This window comes from Anser brachyrhynchus (assembly GCF_964034855.1).
Source record: "Anser brachyrhynchus genome assembly, chromosome: Z".
Taxonomy (NCBI): domain Eukaryota; kingdom Metazoa; phylum Chordata; class Aves; order Anseriformes; family Anatidae; genus Anser; species Anser brachyrhynchus.
In genome coordinates, this window is record NC_137697.1 from 60757210 (window position 1) to 60773311 (window position 16102).

The 16102-nt window shown below is 41.1% G+C and overlaps 2 long non-coding RNA genes across 2 annotated transcripts; one reads left to right on the forward strand and one right to left on the reverse strand.

The window, feature by feature from the left end:
- Positions 1–832: 832 nt before the first annotated feature.
- LOC308185457 lies at positions 833–9670 on the reverse strand. The gene is made up of 4 exons (XR_013943395.1): positions 8987–9670; positions 7743–8400; positions 5071–5220; positions 833–1251 (listed from the first exon to the last, which is right to left on the reverse strand). It is a non-coding gene; the product is annotated as an uncharacterized lncRNA (long non-coding RNA).
- On the forward strand, positions 3537–5223 carry LOC308185459. Its single transcript, XR_013943397.1, has 2 exons — positions 3537–3724; positions 4242–5223. It is a non-coding gene; the product is annotated as an uncharacterized lncRNA (long non-coding RNA).
- Positions 9671–16102: the final 6432 nt, after the last annotated feature.

Genomic DNA, 16102 nt, shown 5'->3' on the forward strand with positions numbered 1-16102 from the left:
CAGGGACAGCTTTTAGATTGTGTGAAAGCAGGGAAAAGATTTTTTTGTCAAAACATCCAGTTTGATTTCCAGGAACAATGAAGAGGGAAGGAGAGCCAAAACAGCAGCCAGTGTTTTGGGAAGAAGTCGAGTGTCTGATCTCAAACATGTGCAGGGAGCCAAATAACAATTTACCTTATCACCTAATTGAGTCTGGTGATTGCTTAAGGAATCTGACATTTCACTAGAAATCAGGAATATTTGCTTCTTTTATTTCTTTGAGAATTCCTGTGTTTTCCCCAAAGAATCCATGCCCCTCAGTTAATCTTCCAAAATCCTTGCTCATAACAGTCCTTTGGAAAACAGAATTTCTATCTCCTTGTTTCATTTGATGACCCACTTTTCTAATAATGCCACAAAAGTTCAGTTAGCAAATCAATACTCCAAGCTACAACTTTGTTACATTTGAGAATCAGAGTTTAATTTCTGAGTGCTGTTGAGTGAATTTAATTTTTTAAAAATAAGCAAAAAAGCACACTGTGAGCTAAGGGAAAAGTGCAGCTTTTAATTATCAACTTACTTTTCAAGCAAGAGAGCACACAATGATTCTGTCAGAGGACAACATTATGCAGTAATACTGAGTGATTTACCTGATTCAATCCCCCAAAATATGGACATAAAGAATAATAAAAATCACTATAGAATAAAAACAAAATTATTTTTCTGAGGAGAAGACAGAATATGTATGAAAGCAGCATAATACTAATATAGTACAAGTGATGATTTAAAAATTATTCGATTCCAAGATTAAAGCTATATGCTTTACAGACAAAAAATATTTTGGGTAGACAATATGTGGGCCAATATTTCTCCTGAGAAATTTAATGCAATTAAGAAGGCAAATGTAGAGTATGTGCAGATTGGTGACACTCAGAGGGCTGCTGGAATTTGCATGGTATAGGATGAGGCTGATTTAAGATGGAAGCACAGAAACCACAGACACAGGATACCCACTCTGAGATGACAACCTTTGTATGATGACACAGCTGAATTACAGCATTTTTTCTTTTTTTAAAATTAATTTTTTTTTTCAATTTGCACACTGTAGAAATCTTGGGGAAACTTCTTGGCCAAGGAAAGAGGAATCTTGACACTCTCTGCTATCTTTTTTTGATATGATCCTTACAGAAACCCGTTACACCAGTCCCAGAAAGGAACATGTGAACAGCCTCCATCTTCATAGCAGCAATGTGTTTCCCCGAATTGGCAGTGCTAATGAGAAATAAGAACAATAAATTCATTTACAAAAACATTTAAAAGCGAGAGGCAGGAAGAAGAGGGAACTTCGCTGTCTGGTGTGATAAAGCCTGAGCTAGGAGAGCCGTGTTTAATCTTTTTGATTCACTTCCAGAGCTGGGTTTGAGAGTGAAACAGATTTAGATGATGAATATTTTCAAAGTACATTAAGAAAAGGCTGATGACAATGTGATATAGTTTTATTTGTGAGTTTACTGATAACATATTCTTAATGGAAAAAAGCAGAAATGACTCCATTGTGTGCAGCTTAACTCAAACTCTGTATGCTAGGATTTTTTTGTCTTTATTGTTTGGGCTGCTGGGGTGCATCATTTCTGCTGCGGGTTGTTTTCTGCATGTGGGAACAACAGTGAACAACAACAGATTGGAGAGATCTCTTTGGACATCACCTTTCTTTCAAAATACATATTATAAGCGTTGCTAGGATTAGCTGGCGGTGTGTGTACACAGCCTGTGGTCAGACTCTGCTATTTCCACATGCTGACACAGATACAAGAATGGCTTATGGGGTGGTGAGCCTGCTCCATATGTGCCCTTCAGTCCATAAATAGCATAGAGATAGGTGTTACAGGAACAAACATTGAAAGACAGCCAGATGGCAAGGAGGTCTCAGTCCAGACCCTTCCAGCATTTAGGATAATGGACTGAGAATGAGAATATAAGGTGTCAGAGGGCAAGTTATCATCTCTGTCATCTCCTGTTAATGCTGTATGCTGAAGACAGCAGTGCTTAACAAAACATGTGTCTGAATGTGTGTCTGTTATTAAGCAATGGTTTCTTACATAACATAATTTGCCATGATTTGCCACAAAACAGATAGGAATGAGCTAAATGATCAAACAGCAGTTTGCCTTCTGACCATTACGACCTGGCCAGATCTTCAAAATAAGCCTGTGCAAAAATAAACTTAATTCCAAGTGTTAACAGTTTGCAGGATCAGACTTTGGTTACAACACAGGTCAGAAAGAAATTATATAAGAAGCAAGTAGAAAATAGGAAATGCTGAAACAGAGGTTTTACAAAAGTCCTTCCCTTCTTCCCTTCCCTTCCCTTCCCTTCCCTTCCCTTCCCTTCCCTTCCCTTCCCTTCCCTTCCCTTCCCTTCCCTTCCCTTCCCTTCCCTTCCCTTCCCTTCCCTTCCCTTCCCTTCCCTTCCCTTCCCTTCCCTTCCCTTCCCTTCCCTTCCCTTGCTTTCCTTTTATTTTTTATTTTATTTTCACAATTGAACAGAATGGTTTTTTTTGTTTGTTTGGGTTTTGGGAACATTGCCTAAGCATGGTTTTCCTTCATTCATTGGACAAGTCCCTTCTCGAAAGAATAATGAAACACCAAACTTGTAAATAAATTAAACAAAAATGATTGTAAAAGATATATATACATATATGTGTGTGTGTGTGTGTGTGTGTATATAAAATGAGTAAAGCTCATTATCAGACACAATTGAACAACCCCAAAGGAATTATGAAGAGTCAGATGCTTCTACTTATACTCAACAGACTTCTTGGTGTCAGAGGAGTGAGTAGTGTCTTAAGCAGGGACCTTTTGTTAGCAGTTCTTGGAAAATAACACTCAGGTGTGCACCATCTGTGTGGTGCAGATATGAGGTACAGTCACGCTCTCCCTGTTGAGACGTTGCTGTGTGGGTTTGAGCCGAGCACCCAGCTCACATCGGCAGCGCTGTGCAGGAACAGCTGTGCGGTGGGAATCACACCCAGCACTGGGTCACCCTTTGGTACCTGCACTCCTCGGCTCCTGCTCTCGGAAAAGAGCAGAGGAGAGGGAAGAGCCCTTTGCTAGTCCTGGGAAATGCTGGACACAAAGATCACCAATGGCCCAGGGCTTAATGCTGTGGCAATAGGGAGCACTGGCACTGTTGGGTAGCAATGAACCTGTGGTTTTAGGAGTCCTTCATCAGGAGTGGGTCCTGCTGGTGCCAGAGCAGCCCCAGGAAGGAGTCACTGACCACCAGGAACAAGGATGGGATGTGGCTGCATGTGTAAGGTAAGGGAATAGTCCTGATGGGACCTATGGTAAGCTTTCCCTCCAAGACAAATGGCAGCATGAGATCCCCTATAAAGAGATCAGGGATGAAAAGGGAAGATGCTTAAAAATGGCATCTTGTCCTAGAGAGGGAGCAGTGAAAGGGCAATAGGATGAGGAAGGTCACCTGCGTGGGAGAAGCAGCCCTATTTGGCAGATGGACCCCGCCTGGGGCCATGGGCATGAGCTTTTGGGAATGGAGGTTGCCACGAGTGATAAGAATTCTAAACGAAGGGAGCATAGTCACGAAGTCCGTGTATCCTCCAAATCTACATTTCCTATAGAAACCCCAGATGTGAAAGGGTAAAACAGTAGATGAAAAGGGAGAAGAGAAAGAAAGACGATGAGAAAAATGAAGACTAATATGGATAACAGCAGAAGTCTTGCAGGTAAAAGCAACAGTGAAAAGGCTGAATATAATTCATTGAAGAATTAGAGTGTGACCAGAGAGAAATAACCAAAATGTTTTTATACTAATGCAAGAAGCTCAGACAGCGTGCTGGAAGAATGGCCATTACCAATGCAAAGCGTGAAACCAAATATGACAGAAATAGAAATGGACTGGACTAGTAATCATGTCTGCAATACTTAAGGGGGTATTCTGCTTGGGGAAGAATGAAATAAATACAAATAAAGGCTGCAGGAGGCAGTAGACTATAAAGTTACAGAAATGTTACTTTCAGATTTATGCCCTTCATGGCACTATTTCTTATATTTTTAGGGCTATTTAGTCTAGCAAAATGAAAGCTGAGGATAGAAAAAGCTATTCCATAAATACAACTAGGTATGAATACCTGTGAGGGAGAAGAACTATTTAAGGATGGTGTTGATACAATGAAAAATAAATTTGACATGGCAAGAAATAAACCAAGGATGAAACTCAGAGGAGCATTTCTGTCAATGCAGGGATGTTCCAGAGCTGTGGCCCAGGGATGCACTGCGGGGTACAAGAAGATACTGATTTGACCACCCAAATGAACACCTTTATCAACTCTAACATTGTTCGGTGCACAACTTGTCATCTGGTCATCCAGAAATTTCCTTCCTCCCTCCCTCCCTCCCTCCCTCCCTCCCTTCCTTCCTTCCTTTCCTTCCTTTCCTTCCTTCCTTTCCTTCCTTTCCTTCCTTTTTCAGGAACTAGCAGTGAAAATACTACAGCAGCCTAGAAAGTGGCAGAAACATCAAATACCTTGTGCATCTAAATCACCTGGCTTAAGAGAAAATTATAGAAAAGGCAAACTATAATAAGATGCTTCTCTACTAGCAAAAAAAGATCATCTACTAAAGTAAGGGTCTGGACAGGGACCAAGCCAATACCACAGGCAGGTAGCAATAGAGGAAAAACCCGCTGTGAAATATTTCATTTTTGTGATTCTTTAACAATTTACAGAAGAAATGTCACATAATAGAAGTTTGGCTTTCTTTTGGGAGTCATAAATAAAATAGTGCTGTAATCAAAGGACAGAAGAAAAAAGACTTTGCAGATATTTAATTCTTATTTATGCTCACTTCTGTAACTTATGACTCAAATGTAAATGTGGAAGGTTTCAGCATACAATAATTCAAACTCCTGTACATTCTCCTGCTGCACCCTGCCTGCTAAGCAATTCCAAAGCCTGAACTTGCTGCTGTAATTTACTGCTTTCCACCCAGTGATTGGATAAAGGTTTGAAAAGGTCTTCAGAAAAAAAAAGTGGCGAGCTATCTCTAGGATTTGTTACCAGAGCCTGTTCACCTGTGATCAATAGCATGCAGCAGTCTGGGTCTCTTCCATGGTCTCCTGAGAACCTGTAGCTCTGCTGGGGGAACTGCAAGGACAAGGATTTCAAGCAGGAACACAGAGAGTGCACTTTCCTTATGCCAGGCGCAGAGATCTTCAAAATATCTGGCAAAATTAGGACAAAATATTATTTCTAGATGGATTGCTAGCACATAAAATATGAACTAGTAAATTCTATCAAATATGATTCAACCTTAATAGATCTGCCCACTTTACCAACATCTCTTGTCAGAAACAGGCTCAAGAGCAATAATATACCGAGGGAATGACAAGCTTTGCAGGGATAAACTGTGGAAAACCCACTGGATTACCCCTGATTTATCTCTAAATTCAGTTTGAATCCTGTAGGTTGCATAGCTCAGTGAACTGTAAATCGTCTCCAGGGTATTCCATCATCCTTTCTGCACGTTGCAGAGGAAGGGAGGGCTAGGTGAAGAATTGAAGGCTCAGACACCTGCTTTGCTTCCCTTCCATCAAACCACAGCATCCTCAGCCTTGGTCCGAACAGAATATAGAGTGCACTTAGGGAGCCAGACATTTGCTGGGTGGACTTTTATTTCAGCCTGTCGCCAGCCCAACAGGTCCTTTACAGCAGGACAGCTCTTTGATGAGTTGCTCCTGCTGGCTTTAGCTCTGCAGAAATTTACCTTTTTTCTCCCTGAAACCAGCACTGTGCCTGGTCCTGCTCCTTGGCACCAGTGCTGTGGCAGGGGAGCTGTGTGGGACGGCGGTCTGGGATGTGCATCTCTTTACATCCATTCTCTTTTTATGCCACAGAACAATGCTCTTTGTTCTAAGGGGACAACTATTCCAGCTCTCCTTACCTCTTATTCACCATCTGGTGCTTGTGGCAAGACACGGAAGGAACTTCCTCTCATAAACCATAACAAATAGGTAACTTCACCTAAGATGCCTCTCTTTTATGACACATACTGCCATGTTTGGATGTTTCCTACTGTATAGAGGTCACCTCCTGGAGAAAGATGTCACCTGTGGTGGACCTGGTGACTCACTTCAGCCCCACTGAGCTCACCTTGTTGCAGGGTTACTTCAAAAACCTCCTCCCAGTGTTACACGCCCCAGCTGCTCAGTGGCTTTGCAGTGCCCCAGGACATGTGAAAGTGCTGTCACAAAAAGAAAAAATGGCTTTGGAGAAGTTAGCATTGTTGGGTGCCTGGCAGTCAGCTGGGACCAATGTGGCCTTGGGGAGCCTGTGATTAAGAAAGGTGAAAGAGCAGCCCAAAAGGAACCTCGTTTTAAAATGTGTAATAGCCGGTGTCTGCTGGGTCCAGTAACAAAGCTGCAAGTAGGTAAATGCCATCAGGGACTGTGACCAGTGCAACTCAGACATGCCAATATGGACTGTGCTGTGTGATCACTACATCTGCCCTTTTTTCTCAGTCCTTCCTACACCCTCCTTGCTCCAGCTTATGCATCCAAGTCTTCCATCCCTAGCGGTTAACTCCACCAAGGGACTGTTCCGTGTTCTCTTCTGAGGCTGCATTTTACATAGTGCCTCTGAGCTCTTCCAGGCTGTGAATGCTGCAGCCAGGTTTAGAAAACAAGTTAGCTTTTAATATAATCTAGATTATGCAACAAGACTGTTACCCTATCTTAAAAGTTGGTACTTACGCATAATGGGACATGGCAGGGGTAAGACAAAGTGTGATTGACTACCTTCCTTTTCATGTCTGAAAGGAAAACATCAAGGAGACTTTGCTATGCAGGATGGTATGCCTTTACTCCTTATGGAAATATCTGTATTATTATTATTAATATTAATATTTATGTAGAGCAACATTTTCTTTCCACAGAGCCACAGCACTGCTGTGCCCTGTTGCACCTTCAGAGAGGATGAAATAATCTCTTTTCAATAGCCACTGAATGGCTCCTTTGCCAGTGATTAGTAACTCAGAAACGCTGTAGCAACAGCAATCACTACAGCTTTGAGAAGAGTCCTTCAGCTCACCCTTGTGGAAGGATTTCTTTCAGATTTTTCAAGGGAGCCACCATAAAGAGTATAATCACAGGCAGCTGAAGTTAACATTATGGGGGAATTTATGCTGCTTAGCTAAAATATTTGTGATGAATATTTGAAAGAGCAATCTTCACATATGAATCCATCACAATGTGACATCCACTTCCGCATTATTATTATCTATTAGTAATAACGATGAAGAAATTATAGTACTGCATGTAGCTTTTATTTTTTTTTAAATTAACACTACTTAAATCTTAATGAAGCCCTAATGTATTGCAACCACATGATAGTGCAAAATAGTTGAGTTCAAATAAAAAGAATGATGACTTTATAAATGTGATCCTTTTTTTTTTTTTTTTAGCCAAAATGAAACACTAATAAGCATCAAGGAAGTGATCATCTTAACTTTTCCAAAATTTGTTGTGGGATTCTGTGCTGCTAGCCGTGGCCTTCCTCTTCAAGGAAGACTATACTCATTAGACAAATGATAGGTAGACAGATGTCAGAAGCTCTGTATTTTAGTTCAAGTGTTCATATGTGGTTCATGTAGCTTGAACTATTGGGGTTTCCTGTGGCATCAAAATTTTATTCAGAACAGAGAGCAGAAGTGTAAAAATCTTAATGAGCTATCAGAAAACCTCCTTACCTCTGCATTTCTGTTTCCGGCTTGACATTTGGAAAAACCAATTTCTCTGAATGTTTCAAAAATATGACTTCTAGGAACAGTGACAACTCATGGCAGCAGGTCTAGCAGGTGTTGACGTTTGATAAACTGTTCCCCAGTTTCACCAATTAAAGTCTCTGTTCTCCATACGCACTACTGCACTGAAGGTTATGTGCACCAACTGGCACTACCAGAACATGGGTGTGTGTGGAGACCACCTTGCTGCAGTGCACGAAGTGGACTGGTTTAGCAAATATAAATCTGAAGAGGCAACTTGCCTAGAAAGGCAGCTGGCTCAGTTATGACAGTTTCTTTTGCCTTTTCTTTTTCCACTTGGAAGCTAAGGCTACTCTCAAAGGGTGGTTGCCACTTCTGGCAGGAAATGTGGACTGAATATGAAGCAGCTGGTATGATCTGATTATTGTATGTCCTTTGTATATATTCAGTATCCTGAATACACCATCACTGAAGCAATGCAGGACATGTGGTATTACACAGGGAAGTGTGTTTTCTTTTCCAGTGAGAAACCTTTTGATATTTTGATGGAGCATGCAGACAGCATTTCAATCATCAAATTCTAGTTGTCATAGCCATCACTAATCCAAGGTTCCTGATAATGACATTCTGAAAAACGTTGGTCCTATGGAGTAATATGTAATAATTAGGAGGGATACTACAGAGCTCTGTGGTGTCAATCTGAAATCTTATTTCTGTGCTATCTCTGCAGCATTTACCTGGATCTTTTGAAAGCTCAGGAGAAATAACATGGTTCTACATTTCCATTTTTTTTTCTTCAAAATTCCTTGTCTTTTTCTGGCCTCCCATGAAGTACCTTCAATAAGCTTTTTTCTACCCCACTGCTCAAGCAGGAAGGGCGGTAATACATAGCAAAAATACCAGTGAGAAAACAACTTCACAGCTCAATCAAAAGGAAGAGAAATCAGTATTGCAGACCTTCACATACAGTGTATGCATGGTAAAGTTTGTTACCATGGATATGAATGAAGGCAAAATCACTCCTAATAGTTTTAATTTTGCTGCTGGTATCACATGGGGAGCCTTTCTGGGACTCGCGCATCCACGTTCACTGTAACTGCAGCTTTGCTGAGGGGACAACACAAGTGAGGAAGACGAGAGACTTCAGCTATTTCATAGACTTTGACATCAGAGTGCTGGTCACCTCTGTTTCCACATGCATCTTTACAGCAGATAAAAATATTACTTACCTGAAGAAAAATATGTCTGGATTGTGCTTTTTGTTCAATTGCAGTGAAATTCTTCAATGTAAAGATAGCAGAAGAAGGACATGGTGAAAAGGAGACTGCTGCAAAACCTGCTGTGCTTAGGCACAAGTTCTACTAGCTCCACCCTCTCCACAGCTTACCAGCAGTCATGTACGAGCCCTGATAATAGGCTGAATCCATGTTATTATTTAAAAGGAGTCAGCTAAGACCAAGTTGCATAGAACAGTCCACAGCTGTTCAGATAAAATCTCTTTAAGCCCAAAACCATCTGGCTGCACATGAGCTGCCTGTTAGGAGCAGTCCCAGGAATGCTCCACATGCTTTGCAGGGTGCTGGCTGGCAGGCCTACATGGTGCCAGGCAATTTTAGTAGGTTACTGTGACAGGGAGTCATGCTTCAGTGCTGGAGGATGTCCCACGTGCTTGAATACAGTGCTATGTAAATGGCAAGGCTTGTTAAGAAAGCAGATTGCCATAAGGCTTATATTTATTCCTGCACATCTAATGCAGGAAATAGGAATCTGTTTTGTTCCATTCACTAGATGTAAATTTTGCAGATTGCTTGGAGGGAGGCAGTGAGTTAGCAAGTATATTTTAGCTACTTGCAGTAAACTGAAACCACAAGGAACTCCAGGGGTCAGCTGTAGTACGTTACTTGGTAGAGCTAGAGAGCTACTATTCCTAAAAGCACCAATTGCAACACAGGTGATAATGGTAAAGAACAAATAATTAAAAGACAATACAATGTGAATTGCTTTATAAGTCCAAGCACAGACTTTGCCTTTTTTTATGTGACTCTTCACAACAGGTATTTTTTCCATTGTAACTTTAGGAAGGGAACAAACTCTGAAGACATAGCTTCTGGATACAGTTGTTCTGACCAGCTTAGCAAATTTTAGCTAATGAGGCCAAATATATGTAATGCATACAAATCAAGTCAGATAAATAAAGCTGTGATATCAAATATTGTACTTACAGTTTTCTACATTTAGGGGTTACTTTTCATAACGGACCATGACTTACTGTTAGACTCGTGTATTGGTTTCTACAAGCATTGGAGAATTTCTATTTGCAAATATCCTACTGTTTGTCTCCTATATACAAATGAAACAATACATCCTTATGTAAACCCCAAAGCAAATAAAGTAACAACATATGAAATATTTGTACTTGTTAGTAAACTAAAGGAAAAAAAAAATCTGACAGAGTACAAAGAGAGATATTTGCAAATGATAATGTATTAATGCAAGCCTCATTAATGTCATCCTCTTTCTCAAACTTGGAGACACATGCTCTTTTAATTTTCTTCCCAAGCATAAAATGACACTCTTCTCCTTTGAAGAACCCAGTATATCTATTGGCTTTGACTATCCTGTATGCATCACACAAACACAGAAGGGGTGAGGCTGGCAGAGAGCTCTGGAGGCACCTGATCCAACCCCTGCTCCAGCAGGGCCACCCCGAGCAGGGTGCCCAGGACCACGTCCAGGTAGCTTTTGGAGATCTCCAAGGTGGTAGACTCCACAGCCTCTCTGGGCAACCTGTGCCAATGCTCAGGCACCCACACAGCACAGAATGGCTTCCTGATGTTCAGAGGGAACCTCCTGTGTTTCAGTTTGTTCCGACTGCCTCTTGTGCTTGCACTGGGCACCATTGACAAGAGTCTGTTTCCTTCCTCTTTGCACCCTTCCTTTAGGTATTCATACTGAATAAGACCTCCCTCTGAGCCTTCTCTTCTCCAGGCTGAACAGCCCCAGCTTTCTCAACCTCTCCCCATAGGAGAGATGCTCCAATCCCTGATTCATCCCTCAACCAAGTCTCTCCAAGTCACCATCTCAAGGCTTCCATGCTGGTCATATTTGGGGCAAGTAGTTCATGAGGGGCAAATTACGTAGATGTAAAGGGGTTCGTATTGAAAAGGTGTTGGATATGTTGAAACACAAATCTAGACTACCTTTGCCCCCCAGCAACCTTAGTGCATGTTCCCATTATGCCTCTCCTCCAAGCTATGGAAGTTACCATAGTAACCAAGCTATGGAAGTTAAGCACTCAGCTAATTTCAAAAAAAAAAAAAAAAAAAGGATGAGTTTTTGATATAACTGGGACATCTCCTCCTAAAATTAAGGACAAAAAAAATGGTGGTATAATATGAGGGTAGGATTTATAAATGACAGTTTTATTTTGGGGAGATAAAAATCAGCAGACAGAGGGGAGGACAATGATGCGAGAATGATGTTACCTTTGTGTGCATTGTGAGCTCTGGTAAGTGCACCAGGGAATGAAGGACGGAGTCCTGTTTATTTACATTTGTTTTCTGTTTGAGAGACAGCCCGAGAAGTAAAATAAAATGAGAGCCTACTCAAATACCTGCTACGTTTCCCCTTAAATTGAATTTCTCATTTTATCAGGAAGCAATACTTGCACTGATGTTAGACAGGCAGCTAAAAGGTCAGCAAGTTCCCTTGGTTGCCTTTTGTCAAGGGTTTTTGACTTGTCTGTGAATAAAGATCTCCCAGGAGGAAGGCAGACCTGAATTTCCTGTCATCTTGAAGACAGCAATGAATTTGAAAATGTTACAAAAAGCATAAGGGACTTGAAGCACACCTTCAAATGCACTGCTGATGCCAATAGCTTCCCATGTAAACATGCACACAGAGTTGTTTTGGATTTGTTCTGTCAACTTTTTGTTGTGAAACAAATTGTTATACAGCTGCCCACCTTGAATACTGAATGAATCTGATGGTTTTCCATTACTGCACTATGCCTAATCGGGACTACGATTTGCTCAGGCTAGCTATGGTGCTGGCATGCTCCCAGCCATGATGTACTGAACCCCTTTACATTTTCTGTCACCCTGTCCCGTGTTTGGCCTGGCTGTCTTGTCCTGTCCTGCTCGCTCACAGTCCTTTGACACGAGTGCCAACAGTTAAGACAGGTATCTGGCAAAAAGAAAAAGCTCTCTCACTCACAAGTAACATTAATCATTCTAGGAAGCACATAAGTTTTCCTCCAACAGGGGCAGAGTTATTGCTTTTTCTTAACATCTGTGGGGAGATGTTTCTTGTTCTTGCAACATTAATGGGGGAAATTTTGTTAGAATATACTTCAGTTGTTAAAGCCCCTATCATTATTTTTTCTTCACTTAGCTGAGCTAGTGAAACATGGAAATATCTGTGAGCAATATATTTGTAATTGTATATATATTGCATACGGGAAAGAAAGACTTAACAGGATGAATTAATCTGTGTTTTTAAGTCCAGACACCCAGCTTGTTTTTCTGTATTATATCAGGTAGCAAATAGCTTGGAAAATAATTTATTTGGTTGAAAAGTTCTGTGTGATAACCAATTTGCAAAGAAGAAAGCCCATTGTAATCTGACAGAGCCTACTATGGTCTCAGGATGCTGAGGAAATTGCCATGTAACGCCTCCTGTTTTATTTTTCACTCTGTACTCATCTAGTTATTTACACAAACATTCTCAATGAAAACAAATCAGTGCTTTAGCATAATTACTATCCTCCTGAGTAACAGATGCATCCATTATGAGTGTCTATGAAAAAAATGAGCAGAAATGATAGGATTGTGAGCTGGTCTAAGATAATGTGTTTGCTTATTTGAGATTTCCCCCACTACCTCCCTGGAAATTACGTTTCAAAATAGATTACTGAAATAAACTCCACGGGAAGAATAGCCTCCTTCTTGTTGCATAGTTTGGAATACTTTTAGAGGAAAGAACAGTGTAATTTAGATAGCAATTATGACAGTTTAAGTCAGCTGAGAATCTAAATATTCTAAAAAAAAGTATTATAAAAATTCCTCAATATAGTGAAGAAATTGGTTTCTTCAGATTTGCAATTCATTTAGAGCTCCTTCTGAAGCTGCTTGTAGGATGGCCGGGCCCAAAGAGTAGTAGTGAATGGAGCCAAATCCAGTTGGAGGCCAGTTACTAGTGGAGTCCCCCAGGGCTCAGTGCTGGGGCCAGTTCTCTTTAATATCTTTATCGATGATCTGGATGAGGGGATCGAGTGCACCCTCAGTAAGTTTGCAGACGACACCAAGTTAGGTGCGTGTGTCGATCTGCTCGAGGGAAGGAAGGCTCTGCAGGAGGATCTGGATAGGCTGGAGCGATGGGCTGAGGTCAACTGTATGAAGTTCAACAAGGCCAAGTGCCGGGTCCTGCATCTGGGGCACAACAACCCCAAGCAGCGCTACAGGCTGGGAGATGAGTGGTTGGAAAGCTGCCTGGCCGAGAAGGACCTGGGAATACTGGTTGATAGGCAGCTGAATATGAGCCAGCAGTGTGCCCAGGTGGCCAAGAAGGCCAACAGCATCCTGGCCTGTATAAGAAGCAGTGTGGCCAGCAGGTCTAGGGAGGTGATTGTCCCCCTGTACTCGGCTCTGGTGAGGCTGCACCTCGAGTACTGTGTTCAGTTTTGGGCCCCTTGCTACAAGAAGGACATGGAGGTGCTTGAGAGAGTCCAGAGAAGGGCAACGAAGCTGGTGAGGGGTCTGGAGAACAAGTCTTACAAGGAGCGGCTGAGGGAGCTGGGATTGTTCAGCCTGGAGAAGAGGAGGCTCGGGGGCGACCTTATCGCTCTCTATAGGTACCTTAAAGGAGGCTGTAGAGAGGTGGGGGTTGGTCTGTTCTCCCACGTGCCTGGTGACAGGAAGAGGGGGAATGGGCTAAAGTTGCACCAGGGGAGGTTTAGGTTGGATGTTAGGAAGAACTTCTTTACTGAAAGGGTTGTTAGGCATTGGAATGGACTGCCCATGGAGGTGGTTGAGTCGCCATCCCTGGAGGTCTTTAAAAGACATTTAGATGTAGCCCTTAGTGATATGGTTTAGTGGAGGTCTTGTTAGTGTCAGGACAGAGGTTGGACTAGATGATCTTGGAGGTCCCTTCCAACCTAGATGATTCTGTGATTCTGTGATTCTGTGAATTCCAGGCAAGTGTATGACACAGACATAATGAGACCAAGTCAGAATGGGGATAGCCATGGGATATGGTGGTTTTACACTTATGTTCTCCTATTTTGTTATCACATGGGTGCACGGAAACATGCATATTGAAGCAAGTACATTTCACATCATCATTAACAGATTTGCAATAACTGGAGTTCAAAGGTGCACAAAGTAATCAGAATTCTATGGATTTGAATTATTTTAACAAGGCTCAGGCGTGAGTCTTCCAAAATACATATGAAACTCTGTCTTCAACCCTGCAGATTTCATATGTTATGATCACTGATCACTGAAATGACACTACTGCTGGCAACTGTATTTTGTAGGCAATTACCATCACATGTTTATCTCTTACTGGTCTCCAGCTGAGAACTTTTCAGACCTGGAACTTGCTTTGCAGTCAGCTGCCATTCTGAATGTATGAAAGGCTTTATACATAAAAGAATACAGCAACAAAGATTCAAATAAAGTAATATGAGATTTGCTGGCTTTCTGATTCTTTTCTAAAGTTAAATGTTATTTCAAAGGACATTCACTTAATGTTTTTGATTTGGGCTATCTGATAGTTTACATATCACTGCAATTCAGAAAATTAACTCCTGCTCTTATATTTTTGGTTACATATAAAATGCAAAGCTTTTAACACAAGTTACTGGGACTCCCAGAAGGGTGAAAATAAACAGAAGTATGTAAAAGCCATGAAAGTAATTTGGTTTAATTAAATAAGGCTTAACATTTTTATTTCCCTGATGGATGCATTACCTGAATCAATAGGATATGTGTACGGACTAAGGGCAGAAGAGTAGAAATCCAATCACAGACTCTTTCCTTTCACTATTTTACTGAATAACTGCAAAATGGATCATCTGGTAACCCATTCAATTAGAAATCTCAAATATATATTTCATGTGGAACTAAAAGGAGAACAAATCCTAAATGGCTATTGACTTGCAATGATCAACTACTGAAGATTACTACTGATAGTGCATATCAGATAAAGGCCCATGCTTAGTTTGTGGTAGGTATATTTGTTCTGTCTTATAATACTGAGTAAGTGTTCAACATAAAATACATTTAGATTAGGCATTAGGAAGAAATTCTTCACTTAGAGGGTGGTGAGGCACTGGCACAGGCTGCCCAGAGAAGCTGTGGATGCCCCATCCCTGGGAATGTTCAAGGCCAGGCTGGATGGGGCTTTGAGCAACCTGGTCTGGTGGGAGGTGTCCTTGCCCATGGCAGGGGGGTGGAACTGGATGATCTTTAAGGTCCCTTCCCACAAACCATTCTATGGAAAACAAACCTCAGATGAAGGTCTTTCTTACTATCAGTTGTGTCCAGGAGAAGGAATTTGATTTTGAACTGACTTTACCAAAACGTACAAAAAGCTATGAGACTGCGCCAAGGCCATCGGAGTCCATGTTGATGCTTCATAGCCTCAGATGCCTTTTCTTCAGGTTAGCAAAAGTCAATGATGTTTCAGAAGGAGCTGATGATATATCTTCTTCCTTTAAGTGATATTAATAATGTGTTTATCATAAGTGCCACAAAATAAAATTTAGATATGTTTATCTATCAGATAATTTCTAGATTAGCAGACTCTTAAAAAAGTTGCTTTACAAACACAGTGATCATTCGTCCACATTTATATTGTGTGATTTTTTTAAGCTCCTTCTTCACTTATCTACCAGGATTTGCTACACTTTTAAAACTTTTATTCTCCTGAGGAACTGCTGAACCTTTTTAATGATAGATACTCCACCAGCATCCCCTTCTGTGCTTTGTTCTAATCTGTAAAAGAAATTTACAGAATTACTTTGCACCAAAATTAACTGAGTCACTGTGGAGTTACAAAAATACTTAATATAGAGGAATCTGTCTGCAGGCAGCTGGAAATGTAATCTTATTTTTGAGTTAATATTAATTGGATTGTTTTGGCGTAAAAAGACACTGAAATAGACCAGAAGGAGGGGGAAGGCAGGCAGCAGGAAACTTCATTGTGTGTTATATTTTTTTCGATCACAGCAGAGAGCACAATCTCTTACCAGGTATTATTTTTTAAACCTACAAAGCAGTCTGTAGCAGTAAATGGATGAGAGTCCGTGCCTTGAAGAAGACAAACACAGTTTAGTGTTGCCA